Here is a 16,228-nt window from a genome sequence, read left to right on the forward strand (position 1 = left end):
GCAGCACGAAAGTCATTGTGTGATGCATCTGAGAGTTTAGACTAGTAAAATACTGTAATAGGGTTGCAACTAAATGCCAATATTTCAGTCCATCGACTATGGGCACTGATTTGCATTTACTGCATGTCTCTAAACTATATGAATAGAAAGAATACACTGAAGGCTACTTATGAAATGAATCTTGATTTTGTATTTACAACCAGAGAAATGTTTTAAGAAAACCCAACAGCCACAAATCCCAAGCAAGAGAAATCAAGGCAATCGGAATGAAGCCCTGTAATATTTTCAACCAACTGATGTTAGAGCCTATTCTGTATGTGTAAAGTCCAACATGCAACACAGGAACCTGGAGAGAGAAGGAGCTCTATGTCACAAACACTCCAACAGTGGTTCGGAAGCAAGGCATTCCAGAGAAAGCAGGCAAGCCTGGGTTCTGATTCAGAATCAAACCCCTTCCATTTAACTTCAGCAAGCAAGCAATGTTTATTTCTTTTAATATTGATATTACATTTAAATGCAAGTTTTGAATGACTGCTCTCTAAAGACTGGACTGATAGAGATGATCTACTATTACAAGGGCAGATCATGCTTGCTTAAAATCAATCATTTTAACTCTGCCTTTGTAATACATTCATGATACAAACAATCCCTTCTTCATGCCAGGGCTGCCATTAATTCTAATCTTATAGTGCTCTCTACTGGCGATAAATTATGTGAAACCTCATTAGATAGCGAAAGGCCTAATTAACTTCTCATCTTAGGCTCACATTCCCATTCAAGTCCAGCATAGTACCACCCAATTCACTGCAATGGATAATCAGGAATCCAAGGTGCAGCAAGAATCTCCCTCATGTACAGAGGGAAAGAGGTGCACTTCCCGGTGAATCACAGCATCAGAGGCACCCATGAAAAACGGTCCCTGGCTTCAGAATGGAAACATTTAGGCAGGTTAGCTAGCTGTGAGGCAAGGAGGGTAAAAAATGCTAAATGAGGAATCACAAATTGGAGTGGAACCCTGGCTTTGGGCCACAATAGCCATGTGACTCTAAGTAATTGTAACTTTTTGAGCTTTAATTTTCTCATCACTAAAATAGGAATGATAATTCCCACCCTACCTATTTTATCAAGTTGTTGTAACAAATGAGATCATAGGTGAGACTACTTTGTACAAACAATATTATTATCATCTTTATCATTACAGTAAAAGACACTATTTTCCTTAGATCACTGAAGCTTAAACCTTTTTAGCTTTTTATCAGTGGGATTTTTTAAAACATAATCTTACATGGGACTTTAATCCATCAGATTGTTTTTATTAGTAGAATTGCGTTGTGCAAGTTCAAAGGTGCAACTATTTATTTATTATTAAGTCAGTTAATGACAAGAATAAAACTTTCAGAATATACATGAACTTTCGAAATCTGGGGTCATGGTTGTCAACTGAACTGAAGTGATATTTGCCTCAATATCTAATTTGTTTCCGGACTGCCTTTGGTTGCCTAGTATCAGAAAATTATAATTCATATAGATAAGCATCTGTAAATGACATAGGTTTTTTTTTAAATTGCCTCAAAATGTCAGCATTATACTTCAACTCAAGTGATCCAGAAGCTTGAACAGTGCTCAAACTATTCTCTATGTACCAGGTGTTTTCCAAGGACTTCATGTATATTAACTCATTCAATTCTCCTAATAACCCAATGAGCTAGTTGTTTCTAAAGTCACCACTTTTCAAAGATAAGGAACCAAGACAAAGGGGATTAAGAAATGTACTCCAGGTGACACAGCTAGTCTGGTGTCAGAATCCATGCTCCTAACCACTTTGGTACATTGCCTTCTACAGAGGAAATGCTTCTTGGGAAGTTGACTTACCAACAAGCTTTCACAACTGCTAGAAATCCTGAACTAGAAAATGCTAAATATGGAGTTAAACAATGAATGGGATTCTGAACCAGCCTAAATCTTCACTATTTGGCAAAATACGTTTCCTAATATATCTTGTTCTGACAGCATCCTTTTCAAAATACATGAGATATCTCAGTGCCTATCTGTCAGGTAGTCCCTGGAATTTCAAAACAGCCAAATTTATTTTGTTTTCTATAATAAGTACAAATTTAGATTTTCAATCCATTGCTAAAACTACACCTATAAGCCCTGTAACAGAATAAGTACACATTGCCTAACTGGATTCCTTCTGCTTATTAAAATTCAGACAAGAGTATCCCAAACAGGCCTCAGCACTAAATGGTAAAATGTCATTTTATCACCATGGGATGCACTCCACGCCCTCCTGTTCCTATTATACAACTTCTCCTCCCCTGGCACCTGGAGGAGAGCAAGTACCTGAGCCTCGTCTGGCATTTAATTGGGCCCAACACACATGTGGTGGAGTAGTTCCCTCACATGTACAATTCCATGCTCAGGAATATGTCTCAGCTTGATATTTTAGCTCCACTTAATCTTAATTTTAGCTCCTCTTAATCTACAACCCATACAAATAGTTTAAGTAAATATATATACACACAGAGCAGGAGTTTTATTGAAAAATCTGCACAAAAACTATTCTGCAAAGATGGCCAACAGGCACACGAAAAGACGCTTAACATCACTAATCATCAGGGAAATACAAACCAAAACCATAATGAGACATCACCTCACACCTGTCAGAAAGGCCATCATCAAAAAGACCACAAATAACAAATGTTGGCTAGGATGTGGAGAAAAGGGAACCCTAGTAGATTGTTAGTGGGAATGTAAATTGATACAGCCGCTATGGAAAACAGTATGGAAGTTTCTCAAAACACTAAAAATAGAACTATCACATGATCCAGTAATTCCATCCCTGGGTATATACCCCAAAAAAACCCAAAAGCACTAATTCAAAAAGATACATGCATCGCAATGTTCAGAGCAGTGTTATTTACAACTGCTAAGACATGGAAGCAAACTAAGTGTCCATTAACAGATGAATGGATAAAGAAGATGTGGTACATACACAATAGAATACTACTCAGCCATAAAAAAGAATGAAATAATGCCATTTGCAGCAATATGGATGGACTTGGAGGGCATTATGCTGAGTGAAGTAAGTCAGACAGAGAAAGGCAAATACTGTATGATATCACTTATATATGGAATCTAAAAAATGCAACAAACTAGTGAATATAATAAAAAAAGAAGGAGACTCACAGATACAGGAAATAAACTAGCGGTTACCAGTGGGAAGGAGGGGAGGGGCAACACAGGGGTGGGGGAGTGGGAGGGTCAAAGTACTGGGTGTAAGATAGGCTACAAGGGAGTATTGTACAACACAGGGAATATAACCAATATTTTTTGAGAACCGTAAATGGAGTGTAACTTTTTAAAATTATATAAAAATTAAAAAATTTTTAAGAAATAAAATAAAATATACAAAAAATTGTTCTGCATAAAGCATAGGTAAGTGTGCTGCTGGGCTCCAGAGTTACCCAGTTACTTTGCCTGCTTGAACGACCTCTGCTACGTTTAAGTGGACTCCAAAGAAGCAAATCTGGCAGCTTTGGAAAAGTCCCCCTTTCTTCTGGATATTTAGAACATATAAGTACCACTGTAAGATTTTAACAATAATTGTCAACAAGTGATAAATCTGGGGAAAATGGAAATACAAGTAGTATTTAAGTATTAATTACAGATTTAAAAAGTACTCTGTTGATTGAGCAACATTACGAGGTTTTATTTATAACCCAGCATATCCATAAAATTACCACATTTGGTATATTTACAGACATGAAAGCCCTGAAAAATAGAGAAATGATAGGGAAATGTATTATATGATAATAAAATAATTCATCATAATTAAGCCCTTCCTCCTTCATCTTTTCAATTCCCCGCCCCCTGGTCTGCACATTTATGAAGAATGCCAACTTAGAAATTCTTTAAATTCTAAACTTTGGTTTACATAAAACCAGTATGTTTCCTTTTCCTACTTGTTCTTTTTGATTGATTATAACTGTGTTACAGATTTAATTAAAATTTATACCTCATTTTTGCATATTTGTGACAACTATTTCTTTTGAACACTACGATAAAGTTGGTAATGTATATAAAATGGAGGAATTGATATGAAGCGATATTCCTATTCACTAAATCAGAGCCAGAACTAGGGATAGTAGACATTGGACTAGTGATTAGTTGTTTAAAAAACAGAATTATATGTGACTAAGTTATATATTACTAAAACACACTAAGATTTCTGATTATTTAATACTTTTATTCATCTTGACATTTCAAAACATTCTAGCCCCAAAATGTTCTTTTTTGTCAAACTATAAACTCTCAGACGTCGACTGTCATCAAACAGAAAATCTCAGGTGAATGGCATGCTGGGATTTCTTCAATCTGTTCAACGGAGCAGGCAAAAGAAAACTAGTAAGTTAAACCAGGGCAAGGGGGCACTGACCCAACTGCAGGGTGTTTGTTATAGCAATGTCTTAAGTTTAAAGGAACTCTTAAATGCATGGCTTGATACAGGAAAGAGTGAAATCTAGGTATAAGAACCCAGTCAGTGGGTAAGTATTCAAAACAAATCTAGTCCCAGTGGGGAACTCAAAACCAAAACATGAACTCAGGCAGAGAAAACAGACTAACGTGGTGGAAATGGGAAGGCTGTGATTTCGCGAGTGTATGAGGGGACAAGGGGAACAAGAACACCACCAAGCACACCAGATGTTCAGGGTCAATGGAGATGAAGCTAGCTCTAGAATCCAGCAACCACAAGGATCTTTTGGCTCTGCTCACATTAGAGAGGTTCAGAAACTGGACTGGGATTTAGCCTTCAAAACCCCAAAGATAGCTGAAAAAAAATTTCTCTCCAAAAGGTGATGTCATCCAGGACGTCATGAGATAAACACATTCATAAACACAGGCATCCTGAATGCACATATGTACACACATACACATATACATGTATGCATATATGATCTGGAAACCTCCCAAATCATTCTATGTTTTCATCCGCACTATTCAAACTGACTCCATGAATCACAGACACTCAGAACACCTTTTCTCACACAGAAACACCTCTGCACTTGTCCCCATCTAGCTCAACCACGGCTGGTATTGCTGTAGTTGCTCCCTTGTTCTCCTAATGGCCCTTAAGAACCCTAAATTCTGGCATGCTCTTTTTAGGTGGAAATTGTTATTAGCACCCAGAGAATGATTCCCAATAAGAATGGGTGACCCAAGCCTAAGTGGGCCAAATGGAGAGAGAGCAAGCACGAAGTTCTTTTGCTGTCCTTGGCCCTTGGATTGGTAGGCTGCCCTTGTTTGCAAAAGCCTGAACTTCTGCCAGTAGCTTCGGCACATCCCTGTTTGATAACTTTAAAGCAGGCACTTAGCAGGATTTTCATTTCACTTTACTTCTCAGTCATACATCCACTTGGCCCAGACTTAAGCTCAAAAAGCCTCAAAAATTTTTTTTCCTTTTAAAATCCAAACTTATGTTCAGAACTTACATGCAACAATGAGAAGACTAAATTGACACAGGGAGACGTGGTGACTTCCAATTCCAGCCATGCCAGTCATTTGGCATCAAAATATGCACCAGCTGTGAGTGTTTGGATCTTGATAAGTCAGAGGATGCTGGAAAGCTGACAAGATACTACTGTGAAACAGTTTTCAATCCCTTGATGTCTGCTCTGCCCCCTTATTTTCATATTTTGTTCCCCATGTAAATGTATGATATATTTTTAAATGAAGGCAGAATCTCATGAGTCTGTACACAGGTTAGCTCTGTACTTCTGCAAGGCCTTTGGGATAACCTCACTAACTTCACCATTGGACGTGGTCATCCTTTATCATCTGCCAGCCTATTTTCTCTTAAAGGGCTCTAGCAGTAATAACAAGTGATCATCATAATATATGTACCATAAAAAGAGGAGAGGGAAGTGAATGAATTTACAAGCAGTAGTTTCTCCAGGACTTGATCTTCTCCTCCAGAAGTCAGTGAATTCCCCATGGATTTCAACAGGAAATTGGCCTGCTAAGGGGTTATGGGTGATAGGGCCTTAAAAGCGGCTTATGAGCTACAATTCCTAGTCCAGGACCACTTTGCCTTTGTTCATTAGTGCTTATGGGGAAATAAAATACATCTTTTAATTTTGCCTTTATTGCATTTTTGTGAAAGGAAAAATATTTAAGTTTGTTAGGGATAAATATATTTTCTTATTACTTATTCATATGCATATTAAATCTCATAAACTCAAGGTGCCAAATTCTAACCTGCTGATGAGGGTGAATCTTCATGCTTTCCATCTATTCAACTGAGTCAGCAAGACGCTCAGGCCTTCGACTGTGCTTTACAATCAAACGCCTGGGGGCGGCACATACCCATTACCTATGGTACCTCCTTTCCTTCACACACAGCAGGGGAAGAGACAGAGGGTAGAACATCAGGCGCAAGCAAGTAATATCAGTACAAAAATTCTCCTCCATGCCAAAAGACCTTGTTAGAGATCAGAACTGAGCTTTTTATCTAAACAAGAAACTAATTGATTGCTTTTAATTTCCAACTGCCCCCAGTGTGATTTTATAGGAATTCCATGTTTGAAATGAAAGTTGATAGAGACAAAGGTATTTTCTCAACCGAAGTTTTCACAGGACTGGAGCTTCCCGTCCAGGGCAGATTAATTGATTTATAGTCAGCACGATGCTGGTAATACTAACAGGAAATATAAAGAGAGGAACTCGTATTATGTCTTGGACTCAGGCAATTTGCATTAGGTAAAAAAAAAATCATTTCCAGAACTGTCTGTCAGCCAAAGCACAGTTTTTAAATCATAAAACCAAGCCACAGATGCAAAGGTCACCCAACATAAAATTATGAGCATAACTAGGGGGAAAAAGCCCTTTATGTGTCAAGAACAGGAAGTGATTTTGTGTTTCTCTACAAAAATTTACAGTCAGCAGCTGAAGGCAGAAAAAGCAATAAATTATAACAATTAAATCCAAAGTAACTTGCTGTTTCCATTCAAGGTCACAGAGCTTGATACAAAAGTCATGGCACAATGTAAGACAGCAAATAATGTGCAGGGTAAATTATATATATACTTTTGATTTTTCATATTTATTTCTTGTGTACGGGTCCTATTCATGTCCCTTATGAGACAAGAAGGAAGGACTGAGAAAAGATCCATTGCTCCCCATCTGCTATGCCCTGGCAGAGGTGAGTGGGCCTATAAACAAGCCAATGCTCTTCAGTAGGTGTTAAAGAATGGACTCATTTCACGCCCCCTCCATTTCTGGTATCTCTCCTGCTGGCACCACTACAATTCACTTAGTAGAAACTCCAGTGTTGATCTGCTATGTTCTGGGCACTGTTTGAAGTGCTTTTCATACGCTATTTCAAACCATCTTCACAAAAGCCTTGCGAGGCAGATACGCATACCCTTGTTTTACAGATTAGACACACACGCACACACACACAGAGCAGGTGGCCCTAGTCACTATTTGAAGTCCACTCTGTTTGCATACAGGCTCTTGAACTGTTTGGTCTTGAACACAGAAACAGTGGGTCCTTTTCCTGGGTCCTCACTGATAGCTTAGAACCACTGACTTTGTCATTTACAGTTGGAATGATTTCTCTTCTACATGGTTTATAATGTTGATTATACACATTCTTTGATTTCTCCTCCAAAGAACAAGGGGGAAAAGTGTCACCCAGTTATCTCTATATTATTCCACTTTGATGACAAGCACTGGATTTTATAAAGAACTCTTCTCTTCCTCTCCTCCAAGTTCCTGTCCCAGCCAGCACACTGCTTTTGTCTCAGGAGCCTATGAGAAAATGTCCATCCTTTTCTCTAGCCCTTCCTTTGCTCCACAAGGGAAGAGGATGGGTTCATCAGGATCCTAGGCCTGGGGCAGAAGTCACTATGCAGGCAAGAAGATTCTCTTCCTCTCCCTCTGGCGAGCAGACTAAGCAGGGCTTTGCCTCTTGACTGCTGTTCTTCAGCTACTCCACCCATGAGAGAATGTGATGGCAAACTGTACATTTGCCATGGTACCCAAATATTTAGTACCTGACCAGGCCATGGTACCCAAATATTTAGTCAAAATTTATTCTAGATGTTTCTGTGAAGGTATTTTTAAAATGAGACTAACATTGAAACCAGTAGGCTTTGCGTAAAGCAGAATACCATCCCATAACATGGGTGAGCCTCATCCAATCAGTTGAAGGCCTTAAGAGAAAATGAATGATCTCCTCAAAAGAATAAGGAATTCTGTCAGAAGACTGCCTTTGAGCTTGAATTGCAACTTTTCCATATATCTACAGCCTGCTGGCCTATCCTGCAGATTTTCAACTTGCCAAGCCTCCACAATTGTATGAGCCAATTCCTTAAAATAAATCTCTTGACAGATAGATAGACAGATATCAATAAAAATGCATAGATAAAATATATAAATTTATATTAATCTAGATTTACCTTAGCTATATATTTATATCTAAATCTCTATATCTATCTATATCTCCATCCTGTTGGTTCTGTTTCTCTGGATAACCTTGACTAATACAGATAGGGTAGGCTGCATCATGCAAAAAGCTAGGTATGCTCATGTTGGTTCCAATTCTGGGGGAAAAAAGCAGGCATAAGATATTAAATGACTATAAAACACCCAATCATATCCTGAATGAGTTTATGTATCACTGACTACTCTGTACATAGTAGACCGCCAATAAATATCTCTTGAGTGAATGACTTTGTGTTATAAACATGGCTAACTTCTATTTTCAATGCATCATGCCACATAAAATCCTAGACAGTGAAGTTTATCTCTCTTCAATAAGGGAGCTGAGATGACTGAATTTAAGCAAAACCTGGCCTTACGGTTTCATGTCACATAGAGAGGACTGCAGAGATTACTGGAAGTTAGTCAATCAATTCTCTCCCTGATACCTGAACAAGATACATTCATTTTCTATTGTGTAACAAATTACTGCAGACTTGGTGACTTAAAACAACACTCATTTATTAACTCAGTGTTCTGTAGCTCAAAAGTCTAGGCAAGCCCATCTGGGTTCTCTGTTTAGGGCCTTATGAGGCCAAAATCAAGGTATCAACAATTGGAAAATCAAGGTGAGCCAGGCTGGACTCTTATTTAGAGGTTTTGGGGGAAGAATCAACCTTCCAAGCTCATTCAAGTTGTTGGAAAAATTCAATTCCTTGCAGCTATAGGACTGAAGTCCCATTTTCTTACTGGCTGTTGGCCATGGACCAGTCTCAGCTCCTAGCGGCCACTCCCAGATCGTTTCTACATAGCCCCTTAATATTCAAATCAGCAGTAGTACACTGAATCCTTTCTCATTCTTTAAATCTCTATGACTTCCTCTTCTGCTTCCTGATTTTAAAAAAAAATTTCTGCCTTTCAAGGACTCACATGATCAGGTTAGGCCAGCCTCCACAATTTCCTACCTTAAGGTCAACTGGTTACTAACCTTACTTACATCTCCAGAATTCCTTTTGCCATGTAGCAATATAACCATGGGAGCAACACCGGGGGTGGGTGGGTGAAGGTCGTGGAGGCTATCTTAGAATTCTGCCTGTCACAAAGACTCATACAGACTGCCAAAGAGAAATTATTCTGGCACTTGTTAAAATGGTAAGGAAGATTTTGGTCAAGATTATTGCAATAGGGGAGTAACTATTACAATAAGGGAGAGAGACTGGACTCAATCCCCAATACAGCAAAGATAATTGGAGATCTGTAGCCAGTGAGAAGAGTGAAGAGGTCAGTGGATGGAAAATTACTAAGTGTAACTTGACTAGATATCAGGATAGGGAGATGCTTACTAAATTGACTTAATAGGATTCTTGCTAAAGGCAGGCCAAAGCCTTAGATATAGAGGGTGGAGGATGAGAAGCTTGGTCATACATAAAGGAGCACAGAGGAGGAGCCTGATTAGATAACAAAGGTGAGGGGATTCTCAATCAACTGGCTTAGCAAGATTCTTTGCTAAAACTGGCTCAGCAGGCCAAGGTCAAGGCCTAATGGAGAAGAGGGGTCTAACTAAAGTTTGGTTAAGGAAGGAATCTTTATCAAGACACCTGACAGTCTTACAAGCAGGTAGGACTATACAAGGCTTAACATATAAGCAGAGAGAATAAGTGGTTATCAATGTAATGATATTAAGGGATTTTAATGAATTCCTTGCCAAAAAATATCTCTTCTCTCCAGGTCATTACATGGTACTATCCAAGGGAAGTGAAAATGAAGGGGACAACAATATAGAAAGGGGAAGTTAGAAGGTATCACAGGTAAATTTCCTCTTGGTCAATATGCCTGAAGACAAGCCTGGTCATCTGCTATGATGAATCATCTTCACTGACATTTTATAACAGCTCTCTATCCCAGGGCCTTGAGTTCTTATTTCTAATCACTGTGTAGCTAAGAGGTCTCATGCAAATCAACACAATGCCATACACACCAGGGACACTTGAATGTATTTTCATTACAGCCCATTTTTTTAAACCAGAAAAAGTAACCACAACACAGAGAAAAAAGTTGATAATACACACTCCTCAGCGTCTTTACCGAAGTTAAGAATTACCAAAAAGTTCAAACTAATATCTTAGATCTGTGACACGGAGACAGAAATTAAGAATAGGTTCAAATGTCTAGTGATACATTTAACCTTGAGATATACCATCTCCTTTAAGGTTTAAGTGTTTCTACATTGCCTTTCATACATAAACATGTATGAAAACAGTAGGGCTGGAAGAGCCCTTAGAGACGATCTAGCTATTCAAACCCCTCAATATACATATGGAGACACTTGGCTTAGCAGGGGTCTAAATCCTTCCTTGTGGGAAATGACAATTTTTCAAGCCTGATTGGGTTATTCTAGAAAATTCCAGCTATAGAACAGCTGTAATGTGAGCTCAGATTAACTTATTTAGGCATGTGGAAGATGGCACTTACAGGACATGACTTCCTCACCCCCATACTATCCTCAATCCTCACTGTTCTCTAAATCCTGGGCTTTGATGCCTCCATAATCTTGCGCACACTGTCACCTAGATTTAGAAAGGTTTATCACACCATTCAGACTCATTTTTTAAAACAAAGTTGAAATGTCATCTCCTTTCTGTATCTTACCTGAACCTGACCCCTCATCTCACCACTATTTTCAAGCAGAAAACATGGTTTCCTCTATTTTGTCACTTATCATATAATATTATGATGATTTCTTTAAATGTCTGTCTCTTCTTCAGGAGCAAGGATCTTACCTTATTGAATTTTATATTATCCTCACCTAGCACAGTATCTGGTACAAGAGCCTGAGAATTTGTTTTGTGGAACTCAGTGGATTGGGTTGGTTGGTTGGTTGATTGGTATTCAGGTAAATTGGCTGGATGGTTGGTGGATTGGCTCATTGGTGGATTGGTAGTTTTTCCTAGATGTAATTAGACAATTCTTCAGCTCTTGTCAGAAGGAGTAACCAAATAAGGTCATTCATTCATTGCTCATAACTCTTTTACAGCAAACATATAATTGTGAGGTCTTGGGTAAGTTGCATCTGGATTCAAACCCTGATCTCATCCCCTAAGGTATTCTTAAGAAAGTACAGCCTTGGCTGAGTAGCTGGAGGTCACAGACTCAGCAAGACTATCAACAAACTTTATCACTTTATTGAGAATCTGAAGTCCAGCTATTATTTATAGATGCTGCTTAGGAACTATCTCAATATGACAATAGACTTATATACATAAATCATGTTCCACAGCATTTTTTGGTTCTGGGAAGACCTTCAAAATGGTGTCACGTTTGGAAGCAAAACTCCATTCCTAGCATTAAGGGATGGTTATCCCTTGGATTTTTTTGACTGCTAGTACCACTTTTTTATGAAAATATACACTCAACCACAATCAGAACCCAAACCATATAGGTGGTATTTTCATTCAGTTCCACAAGAAAGCCACACCAATCCCATTTGTCAATGATCTACTAAATAAAAACAAAAGGTTTCATATTGGTGCCTTTTCCTATAAGACAAAATCCCTATATATGCTGAAAACAACTTTAGAATACTTTCAACTTTGAAGGCTTCGCTGTCAACTTGTATTACAAAAAGGAGATTCAGGTTTTCAATTACAGCAGTGCTGCAGGCTCCCACACCATCACACAATTGTTTAGTTTTAACACCTATCCTGTCAGAATGATTCTTTACCAGCTTCACTTAACTCCTCCCAGCAGTACCTCACCTACCACAAGACTGAAGTCAATTTAGTGATGCTCCTCCTTACTTTTCAGCTATGAACAAAACTGTCACAGCCAAGTAACTGTCACATCCACAAAGCCTTGCCCATAAATGTTTGTGGAGAATGAGGGTAATGATGATTTTTGTATTCCTATTTACATGCAGAGTAATGTAAACAAAAAGATCTAGCCATTGTTTGGTTTTTCTTCCACTGTCAGGACCAAAGGAGACAGTATAAGCTTCCATGCTTTCTCCACATAAATTGGTCTCCACATTTACCATTCAAGAGGTTCATTTCCCCACCAACAAAAAAGGATTTCCTCCTAGATGAAACACAAAACTGGAACCACAAACATAAGAGACCTTAAATAAGTCTTCTACCCTACTACTCTTCAAAGTTTAATGTGAAAGGAAATCATCTGCTGAGCTTGTTAAAATGCAGATTGCTGATTCGGTAGGTCTAGGATGGAGCCGGAGATTCTGCATTGTAACAAACTCCCAGGTAGGGCCCATGTGGCTAGTCTGCAGATCACTGAGTAGGAAGGTATCTACCCCATCCCCCAAATACCACTCTTTTCTGCAAAGAAGCCCATGTTCATCACCACTGATAGATGTGACCTTTGCCACCTTATTTCTTCTTTTTCCCCTGTTGGTGTCTTTTCTTCTTTCCTTCTTCTTTCCTTTCCTTCTTTCTTCCTTCCTTCCTTTCTCTTTGTTTCTTTCTTTGTTTCTTTCTTTGTTTCTTTGTTTCTTTGTTTCTTTCTTTCTTTCTTTCTTTCTTTCTTTCTTTCTTTCTTTCTTTCTTTCTTTCTTTCTTTCCTTCTTTCCTTCTTTCCTTCTTTCCTCTATGCATTGGCAGATTATTAATTTATTGTATACTATTTAACACATCTATTTATCTATTATTGCTTCTTGTTAATTATGTTCTCTGTGTTTTATGATACTGTTTTTATTGGAGGTCAACAAATGTCTATATCCCAAAGAAATTGTTTTCCCCCTTTGAGTCTATAGAATTTCATCCAGTCCCAAAATGCAGCTACTCAGAATCCAAAACACTGCCCAAGAGAACAATATTGTTAGTCTTCAAGGCACTCAAAGGACTACAGCAAGAGCTTTCCCTGTCTTGTCTCTAGACCACATAATTCCAGAGGAAAAACTCAAAATCCTTCTCATTCTGACTAAGCCTTCTAAATAGTGAAAAGATTTTCTAGTCTAGTTTCAAGTTCACAGATTTTCTGTCTCCTTAATCCATCAAAAATGTCCCCCTAAATTCCAGTATTTTGTCACCCAATGGCATTGCCTCTCATGTCTAGATGCATCACAAACACTTTTTGCCACATGCTTTGAGGTTTGTTTCAGAACACTTTTAGGACTTAGGAGGAAGTGAAAATTCTCAGCCAGGGAGCATCTTCTGTACTTGCATTCTCTTAAAAAGCCAGGGCTTCATGAACATTTCTGCAAAGACCCCTTTGAGGGAGGCATGATAGAAGTTCCTGCCTTAAGTTATTGGATTCACACTTAGGGGGACCTGTCTCCAGAATATATTGAATGAAACTCCTCCCACTTTCATCAAGACGGGGTTTCAAAAGGATTTTCAAAGAACGCCATCTTTCCCAACTCCTTTATCTCATCATGAAAGAGTCTACAAGTCAGAGACAGTTATACTCCCATTATTACTCTCCAGATTATTGAAAGAAAAAGCCAATAACCTACTTGCCAAGCAGAGCGCACAGATGTTTGAATCAGTGAAAATCTGGGCTCCTATCATGGTGCTGTCACCTATCAGCAGCTTGAACTTACCTCACTGAGGCCTCACTCATTAAGTGTTGTGAGAGTTAAATGCGTGTGAAGGAATCACTGAGCCCAGCACCTGGCAGAGGGTCAGTGGTCAATAAGGTTAGCTACCTAGGTCAATAAGGTTACTAGTCTTTGTATCTCTGTTTCTGTAGCTGAAAACAAGGATGGTAGGTAGTTCCACTAAATAAGATAAGATAGGAAGCCCCTACCTCTGTAGGATTACGGAGATTAAATGCCTTGAATTATGTATATCAGAATAATGTACTTTGAACATTGCCTGGTACATACTAAGTAGTATATAAATGTTAACCATTTGCTATTCCATTTTAAATACTGTTAATAATCATGCTGTACACCAGAAACTGACCATTGTAACTGACTATACTTCAATAAAGAATAATTATGATAATAATCACCAAGCCCCTTGAAAACATGGCACTGACTGCATTACGCTCCAGTTTCCCATGGAGGAGTCTCTTATGAGTATTTAAACCCAGTAGCTCTGGCTGGTTCTGTCTATAGGGAAGCATATACCCTAGTGTAGTGGCTCTCAATCCTTCTACTTCAGAAACACCTGAAAAATACAGCTGCTGGAGCCTCCCAACAGACCTACTAAGTCAGAATTTTCAGAGTGGACCCGAAGCATCCTTATTTGTATTGAGAGACAGGTGATTCTGACGCACACCACATTTTGAGGAGCACTGCCTTAGACAACCTCTCACAGGCCTTTTGTAAGTTCTGAAAGGCTGTTATTCCACAATAAAATCCACCCTGAGTCACACTCACTCAATGGGAAAAGTAGTTCTGAGAATGAGTTAGAGGCACAGGAAAGACGTGATTAAGGTGTAGGGAAATACGTGCTACAATGAAAAAAGAAAAGATCTGCAATTACTTAACTTGAAGCAAGAAAGCCTTAGTGGGGAATTTAAAATCTTGAAGAAGTAAACAAAGGAGGACTACACGGAAATAAGAATGACTATCTTTCCTGGATGGAACAAGACAAATAAACCAAAATAGTCAGTTTAGAAATGCTACAAAAGTCAACCAGCAGGCACTTATCCAATGAGTTAGGGGATCTGAAAAATCTTTTTATATGTAAGCTTATACTTATATAGTACTTACCTTTTGCCAGATACTGTCCTAAGCACCTTAAATATTTTAACACCTTAATTGTGGTATGGCTCCTGTACAATAAACCACACATATTTCAGATGTACAGTTGGATCAGTTTTGATAGATGTATACACCCATGAAACCACCACCACAATCAAGACACCTAACATTTCCATCATTTCCCAAGAGGTGCAATTTTCAAATTCTCAATTTATCCTTTCCCACCCTCTTCATCCCCTGGTAACCATAAGCTTGTTCTCTATGTCTGTGAGTCTGTTTCTGTTTTGTAGATAAGTTCATTTGTGTCCTTTTTTTTTTTTTAAGATTCCACATATAAGTCATATCATATGGCATTTTTCCTTCTCTTTCTGGCTTGCTTCACTTAGAATGACAATCTCCAGGTCCATCCATGTTGCTTCATATGGCATTATTTTATTCTTTTTTATGGCTGAGTAGTATTCCATTGTTTATGTATATCTGTGTGTGTGTGTGTGTGTGTAACACACACACATACCACATCTTCTTTATCCAGTCATCTGTTGATGGACATCTGGGTTATTTCCATGTCTTGGCTATTGTAAATAGTGCTGCTATGAACATTGGGGTCTAAGCAACTTAAATACTGACTGTCCAATTTTCTTAGCAATCCAGTGATGTAGGTATCACCATTATCACCATCATCCCTATTGTTATAGATGAGGAAACTAAAGTACATAGAAATTTAGTTACTTGTCAAATATCACCCAACTAAGAAATGTTGGAACCAAAATCTGAACCCAGATAGTGTCATGGTCGAGGCCGTGCTCTTAAACCACTATTTTATACTGCATCTCATCCAAATACATTTTTACAAAAGAAATAAAAAATAAAATGTCTCCAGGTTTCCTCCATGCCTTTATTAGCATTGTCTGGGTTTATATTTCTATCACATCAATACCACTTCAGAAGGTAGTATAGAAACAGGATTTTGATATATTACATGCTATTTATTTATAGGATATTGACAAACTTTTTTCTGTGCCTTGATTTCTATACCTGTAAAATGAGGTCAATCTTTTTAAGATGTTAAATATTCATGAGATA

This window comes from Camelus dromedarius, chromosome X, assembly GCF_036321535.1.
Source record: "Camelus dromedarius isolate mCamDro1 chromosome X, mCamDro1.pat, whole genome shotgun sequence".
Classification (NCBI taxonomy): domain Eukaryota; kingdom Metazoa; phylum Chordata; class Mammalia; order Artiodactyla; family Camelidae; genus Camelus; species Camelus dromedarius.